The sequence below is a fragment of the Chlorocebus sabaeus genome, chromosome 14 (genome assembly GCF_047675955.1).
Source record: "Chlorocebus sabaeus isolate Y175 chromosome 14, mChlSab1.0.hap1, whole genome shotgun sequence".
In the NCBI taxonomy this organism is placed as follows: Eukaryota; Metazoa; Chordata; class Mammalia; order Primates; family Cercopithecidae; genus Chlorocebus; species Chlorocebus sabaeus.
The window spans coordinates 105702925-105725394 of NC_132917.1; the positions used below are offsets into that span (position 1 = coordinate 105702925).

At 41.8% G+C, this 22470-nt stretch overlaps 1 long non-coding RNA gene across 1 annotated transcript in view; it reads left to right on the top strand.

The window, feature by feature from the left end:
- LOC140713379 (uncharacterized) overlaps nucleotides 1-17365 on the top strand; it is a 77154-nt gene extending 59789 nt beyond the window's left edge. The window contains exon 3 of the long non-coding RNA XR_012095454.1: nucleotides 13984-17365. This is a non-coding gene — a long non-coding RNA (uncharacterized lncRNA). The remainder of the gene's footprint in view (nucleotides 1-13983) is intronic.
- The last annotated feature ends 5105 nt before the right edge of the window (nucleotides 17366-22470 follow it).

Genomic DNA, 22470 nt, shown 5'->3' on the forward strand with positions numbered 1-22470 from the left:
CACTATGTGGTGTGCGTTGGGGCAGGGAGCGGGCACAGGAGTTGCTAACAGATGGATAAAGATAATCTGCTCAGATTCGATACCTGAGTAGCTTGACTATTTTCTCTTTCACACTTCCAAAGAGCCACTTTTTCTCTCTTATCTTTAGGGTTTGAAGACAAGACTCAAGATGTGTACTTTACTTATTTTCTTATTTTCTCTTATTTTATTTCTATGTAAGGGTGCTCCAAGCCTGAACATTGAGCACAACCCAGGTCATATGCACAACATGACAGGTTGGGCATCCATGGGCGGCTACTGGTTTTGCTGGGGATGCCTCTTGCCTGCCAGGGTGAGCACACACGGCAGTGAGCAGCCCTGTGCAACCCCACGGGATGAGGATGCCATGATGTCAGCTCCCTTCTGACTCTGAGGTGTGCGACATTCACCGTGCCAATGCCACTGTCACCTTGCAGATCAGTCTGGGTTTGCTTCAGACAGAAGATTCTGGAATGTGTTCAAGCATTACTCATCTCCCGACTTTTTCAACCCAATAAATTTTCATACTGCTTAAATTATTACTCTCAAGATGCGTGTTTTTATTTCATTTACCTAGATTGAAAAGAAGAAGGTAGTGGGCTTACTGACTAAATAGCCACAGGATTGCAAACCACTTGGATGCAGGGCAATTGAAACGCAGCTTTGTTGGGCCTTGTTCTCCAGCCCGCAGCCAATGGCAGCGCTTGTGACTGTGACAGGCCATGCAGACAAGGGCCTGTTGGGTTTTATTTTATTTTATTTTATTTTTATTTATTTATTTATTTATTTATTTAAAGAATAGAATCCCCAGCTGGCTTCTTGCAGTATTACATACATCCCTTGGCTGGTGTTGAAGGAGTCTTCCTTTTGCATCCCAGGGTACCATCTGTGAGTCTTTTCTGGCATATCTTCTGGATTCCTATCCAGATTCTCAGGGGGTCCTCTGGACTCTGTTGGGACCACGGACATGGTTTTCTCCCTCATCAGGCAGTTTGGAAATTCCTTCTCAGGTGAAAGGCAGAGGCTTGGGCACTGATGAAGGCCCTGGGGTAACTGTCTTAATGTTCCTGACATCATCCTCTGTGTCTATCAGAGCTCAAAATGCAGGTCTATCAGAAGACTCAGGTGGCCAGTGCTGAAGTCGCCACTTGGTCCAGGAATCGCGCAATCAAAGGCTCTGCTGCGGGATTTAACACCAGACAGAGCACTCAGGAAAATGTATGTGAATAAGGTTGGTTCACCAAGGCCCAGACGAGAGCTACGATCTTCAGCACTGGCATTTTTAAAACCTTTCCATTGAAGTATAACACACACACAGAAAATGTACCCCTACCTATGCACCCTGAATATAGAGCCTGATATATCCTCACATCGTTATTTTTACATTCTTGTTATTGGGATGAATGGCTCTGTATATACTTTGAAAATAAACAAAAGCTAAGCACATTTGATTATCTATTGTTAAAACAAAACAACAAAAAAATAACAACATAGAAGTATACATAGCTTTTGCCTTTTAGGGGAGGCTCATTCCCAGTGAATGTCCAGTTTCTAGATCTGGGAAACCCCTGGAAGATCTAGAAAAGGCAGTTGGCTTTTCTATTGTCTCTCACGTTCTGTTTTCTTTCCAACTCTCTGTCAAAGCCATTTGACTCTCTGCATATGTTCTCAGGATATTTCTATTTAGTAAGAAAGCAGTATCAGTGAGCATCTCTGTTTTATTAAGTGTGTCAGACAACAGAATATCCGGTCTGTTGGCCAGAATTTGTTCATCTGTTCTCACGGCTCCATCCCAGTACATCTTGGAGAGGCTTTTCTCCAGGACATTCTTGGGTTCAGACTTATAAATGGTGTTAATCCACTGGTTACCTCAACAGAGGACTAATTGTTGATGTAAAATCTTAGTGCCACTCTCTGCATGTTCTTACATTTGCCAGGAAAACATCCCCTCCACCTTCCAGCTCCTCTGCCGGGTTGATTTAGGATAGGAGCTGATCATTTCTTCCCAAGCTGCAGAAGCCAAGACTGTGAGAGCTGGAGGAAGAAACTGAGGAGTGAGTCTTCTTTTTTCATGAGGACAGAGCAGGGAGAAAATTCCCTATCTTCACCCAACCAGGAGCCCTCTTGGACCTGATGTTTTTAAAGTATTGCTATGAAATTACATTAATTAAGTAGCCAAGATCCCAGCTGGAGCCTGTCAGTGTCCGTGGTGAGGGTGTGGGTATATCTGGTGTGTCTGGCGGTTGGAAGACTGGCTGACTCAGAACCAAACGGCTTAGGGACTTTTGCTTTAGCAGGAGGAGGAGGGAGAGGGTGATAGCATGATGTTCCCTGCAGAAGGGGATGTAGAGAGAAAAGGGAAAGAGACAGGGTTTATCTCCTGTCCCTTCTCCCTGCAAGGAGAAGATCTGACCCTGACAGTCGGTTTGCCATTGGGACAAGCTGCAATCTGGGAGAGACTCCCTGAGACCGTGGTAAAAGCAGGGATATTTCAGGGCTAGAGTGACAGAGGGTGACAAAGAGTTGCGGGGAGTAAGGACAGTCTGCCAACCTCTCGGTGGAGCCCTGAAGGCCTCACACACTGCAGGACCTATATTCATAGGCAGCAGCAGACACAGCTGGGCATCTGAGGTAGCACAGGGTCACTCAGAAGGTCACGCTTGTGACAAGCTGGAGACCTGCACAAAGGCGTGGCAAGAGCCTGGAGACCTGAGTTATTTCTAGCAAATTGATTCCCATCAGAATTCTCCATCTGGGGAGACCTAAGGCAAATCGGATTAATTAAATAGTAATTGTATTGGTCTTTCTGAGTTTTGACCGAGTGCCCTGTTTCAGGTAGCAGACAATGTGGCCACGGTAAGTCCTGAAGTTCAGGAAGCGCCTACGGATACTTGCTTTTGTGAGCTAGCCTGACACAACTGAGAGGTTCAACCACATCAGGCTGTTCAGCTGAATTTGAGTAGTGGCCATGAATTGAAGGTAGATAAATGCTATTTGCCTCCCGCCCCACAACCCTTTGTTACACACAGAGCAAGTCTCTGGCAAAATTATGCCACACGAATGAAAAAAGAATCGTGGGGACCCACTCTGAGAAGTTTAGGGAAGTCCCACTCTGTCCTGCACTCTGAATGAAAGGCTGGCTCCGTGGCCCACACAGTGGTGTCTGTGGCAGCCTGGCAGGCCTCCTCTAGTGGGGACTGGGCCAAAACTACACCAGCTCCTTACAGACACAAGGATAGTGAGGATCCCTAAATCCCTCAAGCCAACCACTGATCTTCACTGCCGTTTATTTCAGCAATGAGAGGTTATTTCTAACATCTCGGATGCAAATGGTTGGACTCTCCAGGGCACATTTAGAGAATGATACTTGAAGCACTTCCTTTGGAGTGTGGGTTCCTGATGAAAATCTTTCACCTTATAACTCCTCATCCCTGAGGTGTGGGTTCTGCTTAGGTTCTTTTAGATGCTGACTGCCATTCCTAGGATGTCCTTTAAAGCAAAGGTGAACACACACTTCACATCCATGGTTGACTGTGAAGTATTTAAAGTAAGCAATATGATATGCTGTATGCATCTCCAGCAAGGGTGGCCCTTCATAGAAAATAAAACCATTGGTGCCCTCAGATCACTTCTTGAACATACAGCAAACATACATGATGAAACAATTTTAATATTTGTGCCATCCCTTATAGTTTATAAGATACTCTAATGCAGAAGATCGTCTACTTCTCATTTAAAGATAAATATAACTCATTTTAATAACAAAGAGCCCAAGATTTAAGAGAGCCTGAGAGATTGTGATTAGATAATCCCTTAATTTATACATTATCTATTTAACTAGATTTATTGACAGCCTACTCTGTGCCAAACATTAGGATAGGTGCTTAGATGCAGTGATGAACAAGTGTGGTTGTCACTTCTTGCTGGGTAAGAAATGAACCCAATGCTTAGCAGATTATTATCTCATGGTTCCTGTGGTTCAGGAATCTGGGCGTGGCTTACCTGGGTGCCTCTGATTCAAAAATCTCTCATGAGGTTACAGTCCATCTGTCAGCTGAGGCTCCATTTGTCTCAAAACACAACAAGGGCTGGAGAATCTGCTCCCAAGCTCACCCCTGTGGGCCTCCCTCCACAGGGCTGCCTTATGACATGGTGTTTGGCGTCCCCCAGCAGAAGGGATCCAAGAGGTATACCCTAGTTAGAAGCCACAGCCTTTTCCTTAGTCTCACAAATGACCTCTGATTATCTCTCCCATATTCTAGCAGAGCAAGTCAATAAGGTGGGCCCACACTCAAGGGGAGGGGATGGGAGTCCCAGGTCGCACGGATGATCTGGGGCCCTCTTAGAGGCTGCCTAACAGACAGAGCAAGTCCTACGCTGCTGCGAAGGTTAATCTTATGGGCCAACTTGACTGCACTAAGGGATGCCCAGATAGTTGGCAAAACACCACTTCTGAGTGTGTCTGGGAGGGTGTTTCCAAAAAAGATTAGCATTTGGATCAGTAGCCTGAGTAAAGAAGATCAGCTGTCACCAATGTGGGTGGGCACCATCCAATCTGCTGAAGGCACAGATAGAATAAAAAGGCAGCAGAAAGGTGATTTCACTCCCTCTCTTCTTGAGCTGAGACATCCGTCGTCTTCTGCTCTCAATCATTGGCGCTCCTGGTTCTCAGGCCTTCAGGCTCAAACCAGAACTTACACCACTGGCTCCCCTGGTTGGGATGAGACCCACACCACCAGCTTTCCTGGGCCAGCTTGCAGATGGCAGCTTGTGGAACTTCTCAGCCTCCATAATTGCATAAGCCATAATTGCATAAGCCAGTGTGCAATCTAAATTTCCTCTATCATCTATGCATAGGTATGGCTCCATTTATCCTATGGGTTCTGTTTCTTTTCTTTTTTTTTTTTTTTGAGATGGAGTCTCGCTCTGTTGCTGAGGCTGGAGTGCAGTGGCATGATCTCCACTCACCACAAGCTCCACCGCCTCCCGGGTTAACACCATTCTCCTGCCTCAGCCTCCCTAGAAGCTGGGACTACAGGCACCCGCCACCATGCCCAGCTAATTTTTTGGATTTTCAGTAGAGATGGGTTTTCACCGTGTTTGCCAGGATGGTCTCGATCTCCTGATCACGTAATCCGCCTGCCTCGGCCTGCCACTTTGTAATCCAAAGTGCTGGGATTACAGGCGTGAGCCACCGCACCTGGCAACTATGGGTTCTCTTTCTTTGGAGAACCCTGACTAATACAACTGCCCTGCTCCCAGGAGCTTGAGATGACTATTGTCATAGAGACAACAACTATGGCTGTGGAGACAATTTTTAATCAAATAATTCCACTGTGTTGAGTTAGAATTCATTGATATGCTATAGAGGCAAGGCATAGGATGTTACAAGGGTATATAAGAGAGAGGCCTGAGCAAGTCTGAAGGTAACAGGTTCTTCTGAAGAAGTGATGTTTGAATGAAATTTTGGGGGATGGGAGTTCAAGAAGGGGGCAGCAGGGAAGAGGAAGTGGGCACAGTCTGTGCAAAGGCTCCAAAGTGCAAAGAAATTCTAACTTGGCTTTGTAAAGAAGTGAGGGAAGGTCAGTGTCTTCATGAAACTATCCACTTGGTTTCAGGTAGCATAGAAGTCATTTTCTCTCCAGGAACACGACATGAACAAGCAGCCTGGGACTAGGGTGGTGATTCAGCTCCGTGTCCAAGAAGTCAGGATTCTTCTTTCTTATCCCTCCCTTGCTGGGGAGTTGCCCTTGTCCTCAGAGTTTACATCAGCTACCCCCACATCTGTGTTCTAAGCAGCAGAGTTGGGGAATGGGGCAAGAGAAGGAAGAAACATATATTATCCTCTTCCTTTCAGGATACAACCTAGAAGGTGCACCCTAGCCTGAGTTTAGTTATATGACCAAACCTAGCTGCAAGAGAGCCTGGAAATATGGACTTCATTCTGGGCATCCATGTATCTAGATAAAAAGTGAAGATTCTGTTCAATTAGAGCATAAGAATAACCTCTGCTATGGTTTGTTCCTTTGTCCCTGCAAAGAGTTCTGCATATCTCCCTTTGGAACACACTTACTGACTTCCCAAGTCATAAAATCCCAAGCCTACATCTGGATACTGCATCTGGTTCAAAGTTTCAGGATTTCTTGCCAGTAAAATTCTTTCAATTTGGAATTCCCTCCAGCAGGCCCAGATGTAGAACTCTATTCTAGTGACCCATGAACTAAGAGACAAATTGTCTATCCTTGACATACCCATTATACAATGGAAGAGAAGGAATCGAGCATTATGGGTTGAATTGGGTCTCCCCAAAATTCATATGTTGAAGTTCTAACCTTCAGTCACTCAGAACGTGATCTTATTTGGAAATAGAGTCATTGCAGCTGTAATTAGTTAAGATGAGGCCATACTGGTGGAGGGTGGTCCTTATGCAAGGTGACTGGTGTCCTTATAACACGAGGACACCTGGACACAGGTACACACAGGGAGAACATCATGTGAACAAGGAAGACAGACATGGTGTATGCCACTACAAACCAGGGAACACCCAAGGTCACCAGCAAACCACCAGACGCCAGGAGAGAGGCCTGGAGCAGATTCTCCCTCACAGTCTCTGAAGGAGCCAATCCTGCCAACAGCTGGATCTCAGGCTTCCAGCCTCCAGAACTGGGAGATGACACTAAACCACATAGTTTGTGGCACTTTGTTAGGGTAGCCCTAGTAGGCTAATACATAGAGTAATTATAACACTCTCCTGCCCCAATCTGTAAAGAGAAAGATGAAAAATTTCCAGTGACCACTCATTCAGGAAAACATTTTATGGTAGCTTCCCTGTGGAGTACAGTGTGCATTGTGTGTGCGTGCACATTGGACCATCTGGTAGCTCCACATCCTGCCCTCTGGGAGGAACTTCCCTGCACATTGTCTTCAGCGCTCCTGGACTCTGCCTTCGGGACTTAATCCATTCCCCTCTTTGGCAACATCTGAGATGAGCACTGGTGGGTTTGTCCTTCTTGGCAGCTGTCCAGGTTTCAGAGCCCATTCCTGCCAGTGCCGCTTCAGAGGCCCAGGAGTGGCTTTAGAGGTTGAGTGTTCACAGGCTTGGGCAGGCCAAACATCCAACTTATTTGGCAATGTAATTGCCTCAAAAACTCAGTCATCTCCTGGCCTATCAATCCCATGTGCAAGTAACTTCAGCCAATTAACAACACTTTTTAAGCCTGAAGCTTTGGTTTGTATTTACTGACCCTGTGTTCTATTTACTTCTCTTTCTCTTAACTGCATGACAGCATTTGGAGACTCCTGAAATGATAGGCTTGAGAAAGGAAGCCATACTATGTATTTGACACTGGACTGCCATTTACTCTCTCTTCTCCTTCCCTTTCCCCTCATCTCTTCTCCTCCTTTGTCTCTTTCCCTTTTCTCTTCTCCCCTTCTCCTCTCCTCTTCCTCTTCTTCTTCCTCCTTTCTCTCTCTCTCTTTTTCTCTCTCATTGTCTGGCAAAAAGGAAAAATCACACACATACAGAGGTGGCCGAAAAAGACTTTGGATCACAAACTTATCTCTTCCTCATCAAGTAGCTTTACTTACAGAGGCTTTATTTTGGGGCACAGGAACAGCTGACATTTTATTTATTTATTTATTTATTATATTATTTTATTATTATTATTATCATTATTATTATTATTATTATTTGAGACGAAGTCTTGCTCTATTGCTCAGGCTGGAGTGCAGTGGTGCAATCTCAGCTAACTGCAACCTCTACCTCCCAGGTTCAAGGGATTCTCCTGCCTCAGTCTCCTGAGTAGCTGGAATTACAGGCGCATGCCACCATGCCCAGCTAACTTTTGTATTTTTAGCAGGCTGGTCTTGAACTCCTGACCTCAGGTGATCCACCTGCCTTGGCCTCCCAAAGTACTGGGATTACAGGCTTGAGCCGCCGTGCCCGGCCACAGCTGACTTTTTAAAGCAGTCTCTCAGTCAACCTAGATTTTAGGCTACAGACATTGAGTTCTGCCCTTTGCAGCACAAAATCCCCTTCCATCACTGCTTGCCAACTGACTATCTCCAATGTGAGTTTCTTTCTCCCTTTTAGGCCTTTTGCAAAAAGCAGCAAGAAGCAGCCAGCACCCAACAGAATTTTAAATTTACCCCACCAATTTTCCCTAGAGCTAAGATGTGGTCAGTATGTGATCTGGCTTCCAGGTTATTGCAGAAGATGGTTTTACCAAGCATTTTACCATACCATAAAAAGGAGCAATTGTCTTCCAGCCTGCAATTTCTGAGTCTTTGAAGCTGGCTTCCACCTTGAAGTCAATACCACATATTTTAGGCACTTCTAGTATCAGATTCTATTTTACTTGGGTATGCTATACATGTAGCTATATGTAAAAGGGTTCTAAAATAAATGTGACATAAAGTAAATAGGCATTCATTTTCACTTATATAACAGTCCAACAGTAGGTCATCCAGAGCTGCTATGTAGCTCTGCACCATTAATTCATTTGCAGTTGTCTTACAATCTCTAAGGTAAACTCTCAGCCCTATGGTTCAAGAAGTCTCCGTCCACATTCATGTTCCAAGCAGCAGGATTAGGAAGAGGGAGGAAGGGCACACCTCCTCCCTTTAAAGGCTTTATTCAAACTTATATCCATCATTTTTGCATACACCCTTCTGTCTAATACTTAGTCCAGGGCCACACCTAGTTGCTAGGGAGGCTGAGAAATCATCTTTATTCCATGAGATAGGGGCTCAGCTAACAATTGAGAGGTCTACTATTAAGAGAAAGAAGAGGACCACACAATGGGAGCAACCAGCTGTGTATCTGGCCAGCAGGGATGGAGGTGAGGAGGCCATGATATGAATCTGGTGGTACAGACAAGCCAGTGTCAAACTGGATGGTCATATGCATGAAGGGGCTGCTGACAAAAATCACACCAGGAATAGAGAGAATTCTGGAAAGGTGGCAGAGTAGAAAGTCCCAGGAATCTGTCTCCCCACCTAGACAATAATTGCACTGGCAGAATCTGTCTGATGTAACTATTTTGAAACTCTGGAGTACATTTGAAGGCTTGCAATTTCCTGGGGGAAAGCTTGCAATTTCCTGGGGGAAAGCTTGGACAGTCAATTATGGCAAGTTTTGATCAATTTCCACTCATAACAGCTACTCAGTCCCCAGTCCCAAGTCAGGCAGCCATACATGGGTTCCTGGAGCAGCTTGCCAGCAGTTTCCAAGATCCAGGGAGGGCAAAAAGGACCCTTTTCCTCTGCGTGAAGCAACTTCCAGGGGATTTAATAGGCCAGTGCCCTCCTCTCACTTCATTTTTCTCATTTTTCCTATTTTGGGAGCCAAACATTCAGACTCTAGGACATTCAAAAGTGACCACGTAGCTGGGTGCGGTGGCTCACACATATAATCCCAGCACTTTGGGAGGTTGAGGCAGGTGGATCATGAGGTCAGGAGTTTGAGACCAGCCTGGCCAATATGATGAAACCCTGTCTCTACTAAAAAATACAAAAATTAGCCAGGCGTGGTGGCACATGCCTGTAGTACCAGCTACTTGGGAGGCTGAGGCAGGAGAATCACTGGAACAAGGAGGCGGAGGTTGCGATGAGCTGAGATCGTGACACTGCACTCCAGCCTGGGCAAAATAACAAGACTCCATCTCAAAGAAAAAAAAATGACCACATAGTCAGGAATTTCGAAAGTCACAGTGCATGCTCAAGGATAGATGCAGGCCTTTAAAAAAACGTGAAAAGACTTTAAGTTTATACTTCATGCTAATCCCTGGTACAGAGACAGCCTACAACAATCACAGGACAAAAACAAAAATAGAAATCAATAAACTCTGAGTAAGGGGGAGAATCTGATTTCCCGAGTTACTACATTATTAGATTCAAATGTCCTGTTTTCAATTTAATAAAAAATCCTAAAGCATACAAAGAAACAGGAAAGTATGGTTCATTCAAAAAGAAAAAATAAACCAACAGAAACCATCCTGGAGAAAGACCAGATGACAGACTTGCTAGACAAAGACTTTAAAACAATTGTCTTGAAGATGCTAAAAAAAAAAAAAAAAAAAAAAAAAAAAAAAAAAAAAACTAAAGGAAATCATGGAAAAAGTCAAGATAATGATACATGAACAAAAAGAAACTATCAATAGAAGAAACTAAAAAGACATTCTGGAGCTGAAAACACAAAAATTAAAATGAAAAATTTACTAGAGGAATTTGAAGGTAGAAGGTAGGAGGCAGAAGAAAAAAGAATCAGTTAACTTGAAGTTAAAACAATTGAAATTATTGAGCCTTAAAAACACACAAAAAAAGTAAACAGAGCCTTGGAGACCCATGGGAAACTATCAAATGGACCAACATACATCATGGGAGTTTCAGAAGGAGAAAAGAGAGAGAATGGGGCAAAGAGATTTTTGGAAGACATAATGGCCAAAAACTTCCCAAATCTGATGGAAGACATAAACATCCAAGAAGCTCAATGAACTCCAAGTAGGATGAACTCCATGAGACTCACATCAAGACATATTATAATCAGGCTATCAAAGGCCAAAGATAGAGAGAATCTTGAAAGCTACAAGAGGGAAGTAACTTATCACATACAAGGGATCTTCAACAAAATTATCAACAGATTTCTCATCAGGAATTCTGGAGGCCAGAAGGCAATGAGTTGATATACTCAAAGTGCTGAAAGGAAAAAAAACTGTCAAGCAAGAATCCTATATCCAGCAAAACTATTCTTTAAAAGTGAGGAATAGGCTGGGCGTGGTGGCTCACACCTGTAATCCCAGCACTCTGGGAGGCTGAGGCGGGCGGATCATGAGGTCAGGGGATCAAGACTATCCTGGCTAACACAGTGAAACCCTGTCTCTACTAAAAAATACAAAAAATTAGCTGGGCTTAGTGGTGGGCACCTGTAGTCCCAGCTACTGGGGAGGCTGAAGCAGGAGAATGGTGTGAACCCGGGAGGTGGAGTTTACAGTGAGCTGAGATCGTGCCACTGCACTCCAGCCTGGGCGACAGAGCCAGACTCCATCTCAAAAAAAAAAAAAAAAAAAGTGAGGAATAAATTAAGACATTTCCAGATAAACAAGAGCTTAAGGAATTCATTACCACTAGACCTACCCTGAAAGAACTGCTGAAAGGAGTCCTTAAAGTTGAAATGAAAGGACACTGGAAAGTAACATGAAGCAGCATGATGAAATAAGGAACTCAGTAAAGGTAAATACATAGGAAATTACAAAAGCTGGTATTATTGTAACTTTGGTTTGTAACTCCAATTTTGTCTTCTACATAATGTAAGACATTAATGCGTTTAAAAAATTATTTGTTTGGTTTTGGCCATGCAATATATAAGTATTTAATTTTGTAACACCAATACCTGAAAGGGGGTAGGGAAGGGACTGTATAGAAGCAGAGTTGGTTTTTTTTTTTTTTTAATTGAAATTAAGCTGCTATAAATTCAAATCGGACTGTTATAACCTTAGGATGTTAAGGGTAATCTTCAGGGTAATTGCAAAAAAATATAGTTGTAGAGTATACACAAAAGGAAATGAGATGGGAATTTAAACATTTTACTACAAAAAAACAATTAGCACAAAATAGTAATGCAAGAAATGAAGTACAAAAAAGCTATATGGCATATAGAAAACAAATAGCAAAATGACACAAGTAAGCTTCTCCATATCAGTACTTACTTCAAGTGTAAATATTTTAAAATCTCCCATCAAAAGACAAAGATTGAGAGAATAGATTTTTTAAAAAAAATATATGATTCAACTATGCACAAGAGACTCACTTTAGCTCCAGGTACCAAACAGGTTGAAAGTGAAAGGACGAGAAGATATTCTATACAAATAGTAACCAGAAGAGAGCAGCAGTGGTTAAAAACAAGGTAGTCACAAAAAGACAAATACTGTAAGGTTCCATTTATATGAGGTGGGTAGAGTAGTCAAATTCTGACAGGAATAGTCGAATGGTGCTTGCCAGTGTCTGGGGAGAGAGGAGAAGGGGGAGTTAGTGTTTAAGGGATACAGAGTTTCAGTTTTGCAAGATAAGAATTTTAGAGATGGACAATAGTGATGATTGCACAACAACATAAATGTACTTAATACCACTGAACTGTGCACCTAAAAATTGAAAAGATGGTAAATTTTATGTTATGTGTATTCTACCATGATTTTAAAAAAAATGTGTTACTTAAAAAATCACTCCAGAACAAGCAGCACAAACCAGACAGTCCCAGGCAAGCCTGGACACAGACCACCTATGGAAAGATGATGTTACAGGTTTTGGATTTTGAGAATGACGAGAAGCTACTGACCAATTCTAAGGAAGGACATGATCATATTTGAGTTGCTTAGAAAAGCATTTTGACTGCTATGCAGAATTGAAGGGGAGGGGAGTAAACTCAAACCCCAATCTTCTGTCTGCAAAGACAATTGGTTATTTAAGGTTATGTAAAGACTCATTTGCTCCCAAGCAGCTCTCCCTCGGCCCACTCTGATGCTTTTGTTCTCGTTACTTCCAATTAATTGCAAGATCTATCTCCAAGAAGTATCACATTTCACAACTTTGGACTCATATTAACAAGATTTTCAACACTATGAAATAATTATCAATCCTTCTCCTTTATAACCTCTAACCAAAACACTTTTCAAATTCATTTTCCACTTCCAACTCTTCATAACCTCACCTCTTCATCTTTTGATCTATTCATCCTCTCTTTTTCTGAATTGATTTTACTCTTTGTCTGAAATCTTGTATCTCACTTTTGAGCTTCGTATAACTGTTTGATGAAATGCAACCTCTGCTGGCTACACTATTCGCTAGTTCCATTAAGCAGTCCCGAAATTTTGCCAGTTTGTAAAAGGTGATTAGTTTCACTTCTTCCTCTGTGAATCTAGGGTACTATGAAAATAGCCCTGTGTATCTATTAATTGCACCAGATTTCAAAAATAAGGTAGGGAGCATTATAGACATGGCAATTTTTATACTGCAAAGATATTTCAATCCAGCAACTTTCAGTGTAATTTAAGGAATGTGCAATTTAGGTTCTATCATGAAGCCCTTTAATGAGAAGACAATCCTTTGGAAAATGAATATTCACTCCTAGCCTACCTTGGAGCAATCTAGTGTTTTCTTCTCCAGGGTTTGTATTCTTGCCTACAAGTGTTTAGAGGAAATGGGAAACCAATTTCTTCACCAGCAAATTCAGTCTTCCCTTTGATGGGCATTGTCGGATATCATTTGTGCCTGGGAAAGGTAGCCCTTTATGTCTTCATTTGAGAACACTTTTGTTGATTTGTATGTCGGATCATTACATGAGAATAAGATGAGAAGGGTATTAAATGGGAATGAACATAGAATTGATTCTAGGTTTGGAAGGATGTGCTTGTGAGACTGGAAATAAGAGAAAGGAAACTGAGTGGGTAAGAAATACCCAAGGTTTCCGCTTACTCTCCTGACTTGTGTCCCTTATGATAACCCTCAAATACAAGCAAAAGAGGGTGGGGAGGAGGCCACTGGACCATCCAATGAGACTCTGTCTGGATTATGCAGGACTGGGTGCTACAACTGTGAGGCATGCAGAACCTAGAGAAGGTGTAAGAGAAACATCTTCAAATGCAAAAAATAGTTTTAAAGACCGCAACAGAAAGCTAAATGATTAGTGATTATTTAGCCTAGAATAAAGGTTAAGGAGAAAAAAAAAACTATTAATTTTCCTCAGAGTTAGAGAGAAGAATAGCTTCTGGCTGAACTTCCACTCTGACAGAATCAGAGAAAATTAGTCCAGCCATAAAGTGCTTAGACTCTGAGCCAGAATTTCCCAGTCGGGAGTTATTTTGTATATTTGTTTAAGAACCCATTTTGGATGAGTGTCTTAGTCAGTTCATGTTGCTATAACAAAATACTATAAACTGGGCTGTGTTAACAGCAAATGTTTATTTCTTACAGTTCTGGAGACTGGGAAGTCCAAGATCAGGGCGCTGCCAGATTTGGTTCTTGTCCTGGATCATAGAAGATTGTCCTCACCATAGGCATGGGCAAAGCCTTCATGACTGAAACACCAAAAGCAATTGCAACAAAAGCCAAAATTGACAAATGGGATCTAATTAAACTAAAGAGCTTCTGCACTGCAAAAGAAACTATCATTGGAGTGAACAGGCAACCTACAGAATGGGAGAAATTTTTTGCAATCTATTCATCTGACAAAAGGTTAATATCCAAAATCTACAAAGAAATTCAACAAATTTACAAGAAAAAAACAACCCCATCAAAAAGTGGGTGAAGGATATGAATAGACACTTGTCAAAAGAAGACATTTATGTGGCCAACAAACATGAAAAAAGCTCATCATCACTGGTCATTAGAGAAATGCAAATCAAACCACAATGAGATACTATCTCACACCAGTTAGAATGGCAATCATTAAAAAGTCAAGAAACAACAGATGCTTAAGAGGATGTGGATAAATAGGAACACTTTTAAACTGTCGGTGGGAGTGTAAATTAGTTCAACCATTGTGGAAGAAGTATGGCAATTCCTCAAGGATCTAGAACCAGAAATACCATTTGACCCAGCAATCCCATTACTGGGTATACACCCAAAGGTTTAGAAATCATTCTACTATAAAGATACATGTGCATGTACATTTATTGCAGCACTGTTCACAATGGCAAAGACTTGGAACCAACCCAAATGCCCATCAATGATAGACTGGATAAATAAAATGTGGCACATATATACCATGGAATACTAGGCAGCCATTAAAAAAGGATGAGTTCATGTCCTTTGCAGGGACATGAATGAAGCTGGAAACCATCATTCTCAGCAAACTAACACAAGAACAGAAAAGCAAACACTGCATGTTCTCACTCATAAGTGGGAGTTGAACAATGAGAACACATGGACATAGGGAGGGGAACATCACACACTGGGGCCTGTCAGGGGGTGGGGGGCTAGGGGAGGGACAGCATTAGAAGAAGTACCTAATGTAGATGACGGGTGGATGGGTGCAACAAACCACCATGGCATGTGTATACCTGTGTAACAACCCTGCACATTCAGCACATGTATCCCAGAACTTAAAGTATATATATAAAAATTGGCCTCAGTATGCCCTAACATGGCGGGAAAGGCAAGGGATCTCTCCGAGGTCTCTTTTATAAGGGCTCTAATCCCACTCATTAGGGCTCTGCCTTCAAAACCTAGCCACTGCTTAATACCTTCATTTTGGGCATTAGAATTTCAACACATGACGTTTGGGGCACACAGACATCCAGTTCATCACCACAAGGTCAGGAAAGCTTCCTTCTGGTGACTTTTTAAAGACACACACACACAAAGATGAGAAGACAGGGAGAAAGAAAAGGAGAGAGGGTAGAGAGAGAGAAAAGGATGGGGATTTAACTCTCTGATAAATATTAACACGTTTACAATTTTTTAAAAATGGGTCAGTGCAGTGGCTCATGCCTCTAATCCCAGCACTTTGAGAGGTCAAGGCATTAGAATTGCTTGAGCCAAAGAGTTTGAGACCACCCTGGGCAACACAGTGAGACATCCATCTCCAGAAAAAATTTTTTGAATTAGTCAGGTACTGTAGTGTGCACCTGTAAGTCTGAAAGCTGTGGCAGGAGGATTGTTCAAGCCCAAGAGTTTAAGGCTGCAGTAAGTTATAACTGTGCCACTCTACTCCAGCCTGAGTGACAGAGTGAGATCTTGTCTCAAAAAAAAAAAAAAAAAAAAAAAAAAAAAAAAGTCAAGTTGACTGGACAAGGAGTTAGGGGAGGGAAAGAAGAGCCAAGATTGGTTAACTTTCCCTCCAACCTACACTAGGCCAGAACTTATTTTCCCTCCAACCTACACTAGGCCAGAACTTATATAGTATTCACAACACACTTAGAAGTGGAGAAATGAAAGTAGATATTATGATTCTCCTTTTAAAAAGATAACCAGTGAGGAAATTGCTGTACAGAGAAATTAAGCAACTTCCCTAAGGCCACACAGATCACTGATGAACAGACCAATGTTCAACATCAGGTCTGACTGAGCCCAAATCCTATGTGCTTTCATGCCTGCATTAGGGCATGCTGAGGTCAGCAATGGCGTCTGTGGCCCAGGATTGCTCAGTGGCCCAGGATGTCCCAGTGATACCCTAAGGTGGGCTGTGGGCTTGTCTGTACTCCCTGCACTGCTCCTTCACTTTCACCTCCGGTCTTTCAGAATCCTGTACTCCACTAGTTAATTTAAACGTTTATTTCCACTTATGGGTTAATGAGTATTGTAATAGGCAATGTAAAAGACATACCCATGCACAGTAAAAATTCAAATGCTACAGAAAAATATAAAAGATAAAAGTTTTCCTTCCTTCTCCCGACTCTCCCTTTCCACAGAGGAAATCGCTATTAAGAGTTTTGTGTGTGCCGTTCTTGAAAAATATCCTAAGCATAAAACCAGGTCCATATTTAGTACATCTAGCTGGGTAGAGGAACTTGTCTTTATTAATTATGAAGAAAAGAGGAATCTTAATGCTCCTCTTACATTAGAATCTTTCTGATGTTACTATTTTTTAAATGTGTTTCAGGAAAACCTTGTGCCTTAACATCTTAAAGAAGTGATCACTATTATGAGAATTTGAGGCATAATAATCATGAGAAAATAATTTATTTTTGTGTTTTTATTATTTTTTAAATGCAACTAATTAATGGTGATTCTTTTGGACTGGGCAATGTAAAAACTTCTTTATATATATATATCTTACATAATCTTCCCAACAGCCTTACCATTACAGTTTCATAGAGAGGACCCATGGAGTCCTTGGTGAAGACAAGCTTTTCTTTTTTTTGAGATGGAATCTCACTCTGTCGCCCAGGCTGGAGTGCAGTGGCATGATCTCAGCATCTCAGCTCACTGCATCCTCTGCCTCCCAGGTTCAAGTGATTCTCCTGCCTCAGCCTCTCAAGTAGCTGAGACTAGAGGCAGGCACCACCACGCCTGGCTAATTTTTGTATTTTTAGTAGAGACGGGGTTTCTCCATGTTGGCCAGGCTGGTCTTGAACTCCTGATCTCCAGGAAGCCACCCACCTTGGCCTCCCAAGTGCTGGGATCACCAGTGTGAGCCGCTGGTGCCCAGCTGAAGATAAGTCCCTCAAAGTCTTACAGCAATACAGGATTAAGCCAGGAATTGAACCCGGGCAGCAGGATCTCTGATCCTGCATTTCTAACCACAACACAGATCACTATTCATTGCAGAGATGTTACATTCACCTTGGAAAAATGGAGAAAAGAAGAAAAATGACACTCAGAGATTATTCACCCAAATAAAATTCATATTCACATTTACTCTGATCTGTTTCCTACAGTGATTTTCTTTTCAGAACTCCAGATCTAGAAATAGAACCCTGTAACTGATGTAGTTGCCTAGTTTATGAACAGATTCACAATAGGTAAGGAATTCAGTCACTGTCGGTTACACAGCAAATAATAAACTTACCTGAAAAAAGGACTGTTCTGAAAAATCCAGAACTTGCTCTGTCACTAAGTGGAGGAGGGGACTGAGTGGTGTATTTGCTCATAGCTCTCTCCCTAGGGCCAGTTCCAGCAGGAACCTCAAACTGGGGACAGTGGATGAGCCAGCCAGTTATCAGACCTTTGGGAGCTGGGATGGCAGCCGGATGCCAGTGGCCAAGCCTCTTTCAGCCCCTGACAGCCAGCTGACCCTGCCCTGCTCCCAAAAGACAAAGAGTGCTCAGTGACACAATCACCAACCACCACCATCTCCTGTTTTGGGTTGACTAAGAACCACAGGGCTGCTGTGTGGCTAAATACAACACAGTCATATTTTGAGTCCTTACCAAGAAAAAAATACTTGCTATACCTGAGCAGCACTGTGTTTATAATTGAATCACTATTCAGGTGGTAGTGGCAGCTAGAGAAATTGATTTACAAACTGTCTAGTTGGGTCTAGGGATTTGTTTTTATTAATTATGAAGAAAACAAGAATCTTAATATCACTCTTAGAGTCTTATGGATGTTACTATTTTTTAAATGGGTTTAAGAAAAACTGACTGAAAAGCGTGAGTTGCAAATAGCATTCTGAGAAAGCTGCTAAGCAATACATATTTCATACCACTCCTGAACGTGGTCAGATATAAATAGCAGCACAAACATTTAAGAGCTATTCTAGCTGAAAAAAGAAAAAAAAAGTAATTAATTGGTGTTACACACAAAGGACTTCTCTATTTATTTATTTATTTTTTTGGTAACCAGCACAGCTTTAATTACAAGTAATTGTTCTTAAAATCAGGCTGCTCGTAAGTTCTGCATTCTAGACAGTGATTATGCATCAATACCCTAATCTATCACTTTCATTATTTTAGTCATTTGGGTGTGTAAATTTGTATTTAATTCAGACAACAAACTCCGCAGTTCCCACTGTTACTTTCTATGAACATATGCCTTTTTAAGGCACAATAGCGTTGGATGATTTAGATTTACATTCATTTACTTTTACTTAGGAAAATAATGGTACATTATTGTGGGTTTTGCTGACTTCTAGGTAAATACAGTGGCATTAGATGTACAAGGAGCTGGGTTTGTCCCTAGTTAATCAGGAATTTTAGTAGGTGTCTCTATAGAACTGCATTTGTTACTGCGTCGTAATGAGCTGCAGTTTGCAGAAATTCCCCTGCAGAAATCTCCTAGTAAAGTAATAGGGGCCTATTCTTTACCTCATTCAGAATTTGTACATTTCTTCTCTCCCAGGTTAGGCACTAGAAATGTCGCCTGGATTACTGAACTCCAGTACGCTGTTTACTCTCTACCCGGGCTTTGTATGTCTGAGTAAATTTCAAAACAAAACTCAAAAGCCTTCCCAGGACATCTGATGGGAATACATTAGCTCCACCTTCTGCTTGTGGATGACACCACCATTTTGTTTCTGATCTCTTAAGGCAGGTAGATATTCTTTATTTCCTATGAAATATGTTTCCTTGAATGCAAAACAAATGGCTATGCCCTTTGTTCCCTTTCTAACTTGCTTTTTGGTGTGATGGTCTAATTGCCATGCCACACAGTTTTAAATGAAAAAAAAAAAATTTAGTTAAAAATTCTATCCATACTTATAAAAAACAAAACAATAAAAAGATATCTTTGGTAATCACTTATTTGGTTGAATAACTCTCATAAAACACACACACCTACAAATGTTTTAAGCTACACAAATACAAAATTTTGTGGAGGAAGAGATTATTTACAATGTTAGAAAACAATGCCGTTGCCAGAGAAATTTTATTGGATTTGCAAGGTAGGTCAGATAAGGGAAAATACATTGCATGATGACAAACTAGGCTTTATGCATTTCAAAACCTATTTAAAATTAGAAATTTTGAACAAAATTTACATTTAAAACTACTCACTTTCTTTAATTATTTTTTAATAAGCTTCCTTGTTAAATGGGCATAATATAGATTTCAACTAGCTCGGAATTATACTGCTTTGTCTACTCTATCCTATCTTTCTTTTTCAGGTAAAGTTTTTTATTGACATCACGGGAATTTTGCCTAAGCACAAAACTGCCAGTAATTTTACAACATTTATTGAGGGACTTCTGCAATTATAGATATTCAGTGAGTATAGGACTCATGATGAAAACAGAAAAAAATAAGAAAAAGAAGATGATGATGATAAAGGATATGTCCTCCTGAAAGAATTCACAATCCACACAACAACACAAGCACACACAATAACACATACACAAGCACACAGAGCATTTGTTTCAGATAAGTACACGAATATAATAAAACTGGAAAACTGAGATTTTTACAAGCCAAAGGCCCTCTGAAGGTGGAAGGACCAGATTTACATGGAGATTAATTTGGAGAGTTTCTAGAAACATCACAAAATGAATAACATAGATTCTCATCAGATAAAGAAGTCCCAAATTCGATTACATATTTTTTATTTCCCAAAGGTTATTTAACCAGTGCTTACCAGTGCTTTACTAGTTTTTACTTAAATGAAAACTTTAGAAAGTTGTTTGGGGATGAGGTGGGAGAGACTCCGGGGTGACTGAATGACAAGTAAAGTTCCCAGGCCAGAATGGAGAAATCTAGAGTGAAAGGAAGCTGAGATTGGTGAGAAGACACAGTGTCTGTCTGAACTAGTGAAAACCAAGGCAGGAAGTTCCAGGAGGAGAAGGGATGGAGGAGGGAGAAACTTGTAAAAGCGGGTGAGGCCAGACGCGGTGGCTCAAGCCTGTAATCCCAGCACTTTGGGAGGCCGAGATGGGCGGATCACGAGGTCAGGAGATCGAGACCACCCTGGCTAACACGGTGAAACCCCATCTCTACTAAAAATACAAAAAACTAGCCGGGCGAGGTGGCGGGCGCCTGTAGTCCCAGCTACTTGGGAGGCTGAGGCAGGAGAATGGCTAATCCCGGGAGGCGGAGCTTGCAGTGAGCTGAGATCCGGCCACTGCACTCCAGCCTGGGCAACAGAGCCAGACTCTGTCTCAAACAAACAAAAAAAAAGCGGGTGGAATTGCTCCAATAGGCCATAGGGCACTAGGGGTCTCTCTGGCATTTTCACATTGTGATTACTCTCACTTTCCATACCTTCTTGCTTACGTCACTTAAATCCAGTCACCCAAACCAAAGATTAGTAAAAACGAGACATATGATAATATTCATAATAGGTGTTTAGCCTCTGCCTACAGAACCTCAAAGCATATTAATTTAGAGGAAAATAAGCAGTTATCTGACATATTTGGGGGTGGGGAACCCAAGCACTTATTTACATTTTTAATTTCCATTACCCTCTTAGTGAACATTAGCGTGCTGTCTAAAACTGCAGTAATCCAGGGATGATCCTGCCTTTGAACAGGGAGGGAACCATTAAGGGAAACAGCAACTGAGATGTGGGAGTGCGACACACTGACTCTGTTTCCAATTGTTTACATGAGCTAGAAGCTGAACACGACCACATTCCCAACTGATGTGCTTTTTTGTGTAGCTTTTCTGTCACTGGTGTTGCATATAGTGGGTACTAAGTAAATGATTTTGTATTAAAGAGATTAATTTGCCTCTTTCCAATATGATTTGTACCATATGCCAAAAAAAACAAAACAACAACACAAAACAAAAAATAACTCCGGCGACATATCCGTGAACTGAGAGAGTTAACGGGTGAGAGCTTTACCTTTCAAGGCACAGGGAGAGCTAAGGTAGAGGTTTTGATTGCACGGGCAGCCCCAGATCAGCCCTTAGCTGGACTAAACACACTTCTAGATATTGTGTTTTTTGCTATTTTGTTGTAAGCAATAGGAGGTCCCTTTGGTAAACATTAAAGAATTATAAGCAAAACAATAAATAGATGTTGTTGGGACTCAGAGAATCTAATTTACAAGTACCCACTTAACGTCTTCAACTATAAAATTCAGATATCCACATTTATTTTTATCACGGCCATGCAAAATTATGTAGAAGGAGAGATGATTTACAATGTCAGAAAGCAATGCTGTTGCTAGAGAAATTTTCTTGGAGTTTCAAGATAGGTCACGCCATATTTTGGCCATGAAACGAACAGCATATATAAGGTCTGACAGACACAAAGCAGCTGAAATAACGGTCATACCAAACATAAATGAAAATGATCCATCCTGCATGTACAATTCCAGTGCTTTCAGAGAAATGAGGGTTTTACTACTTTTCCAGATACTGGCAAGTTTTACCCTAACAAAGCCCAGGGACAGTGTGGCAGTGAATCAGGAGAATCGGGGGATAGAAGAATCCAAGTCCCCACACTCTCAGTGGATTTTGGGAACTCCAGGGGAACCGTGGGTCTGTAAAACACATGCTGTCTTTCTGAAGAGGCGTTGTTTCGATCATTCCATAGGTAGAGGCTGCTTTGAGCAATACTTTTGGCGTTACTTTGAGTCACGCCGAACACACTTTGCATCCTTGATTAAGACTTGCACCTCTACGCACTTTCCTGGGCATAGTCTATTCTGTGTCATTATCATGCACCCAGCAACAGACCCATTTCTACGGAACAATTAGAAGGTCATAGACCTGATCAGGAAGACTGTGGCCTCCACCTTCAGGAAGCTTACAATCTACTTAGAAACATAACACACACACACCCATAAAGAGATCACAAACCTTAGCAGGGCGTGGTGTGCCACTGCAGTCCCGGCTACTTGGGAGGCTGAGGTGGGGGAACAGCTTGAACCCAGGTGTTTGAGGCTGTCGCACCCTGCATCCAACATGGGCAACAGAGCGAGACCCTGTCTCTAAAAACACTAACAATAAATAATAATAATTTTATAAAACTAAAAAGAGACCATAAACTCACTTTCTACGTGGCCAAGTATATCCACACAAGCAATGGAGAGTACTCACTTTTCAGAGAGCCTCCAGAAAAGGGAGAGAGCTTTTTTCAGAC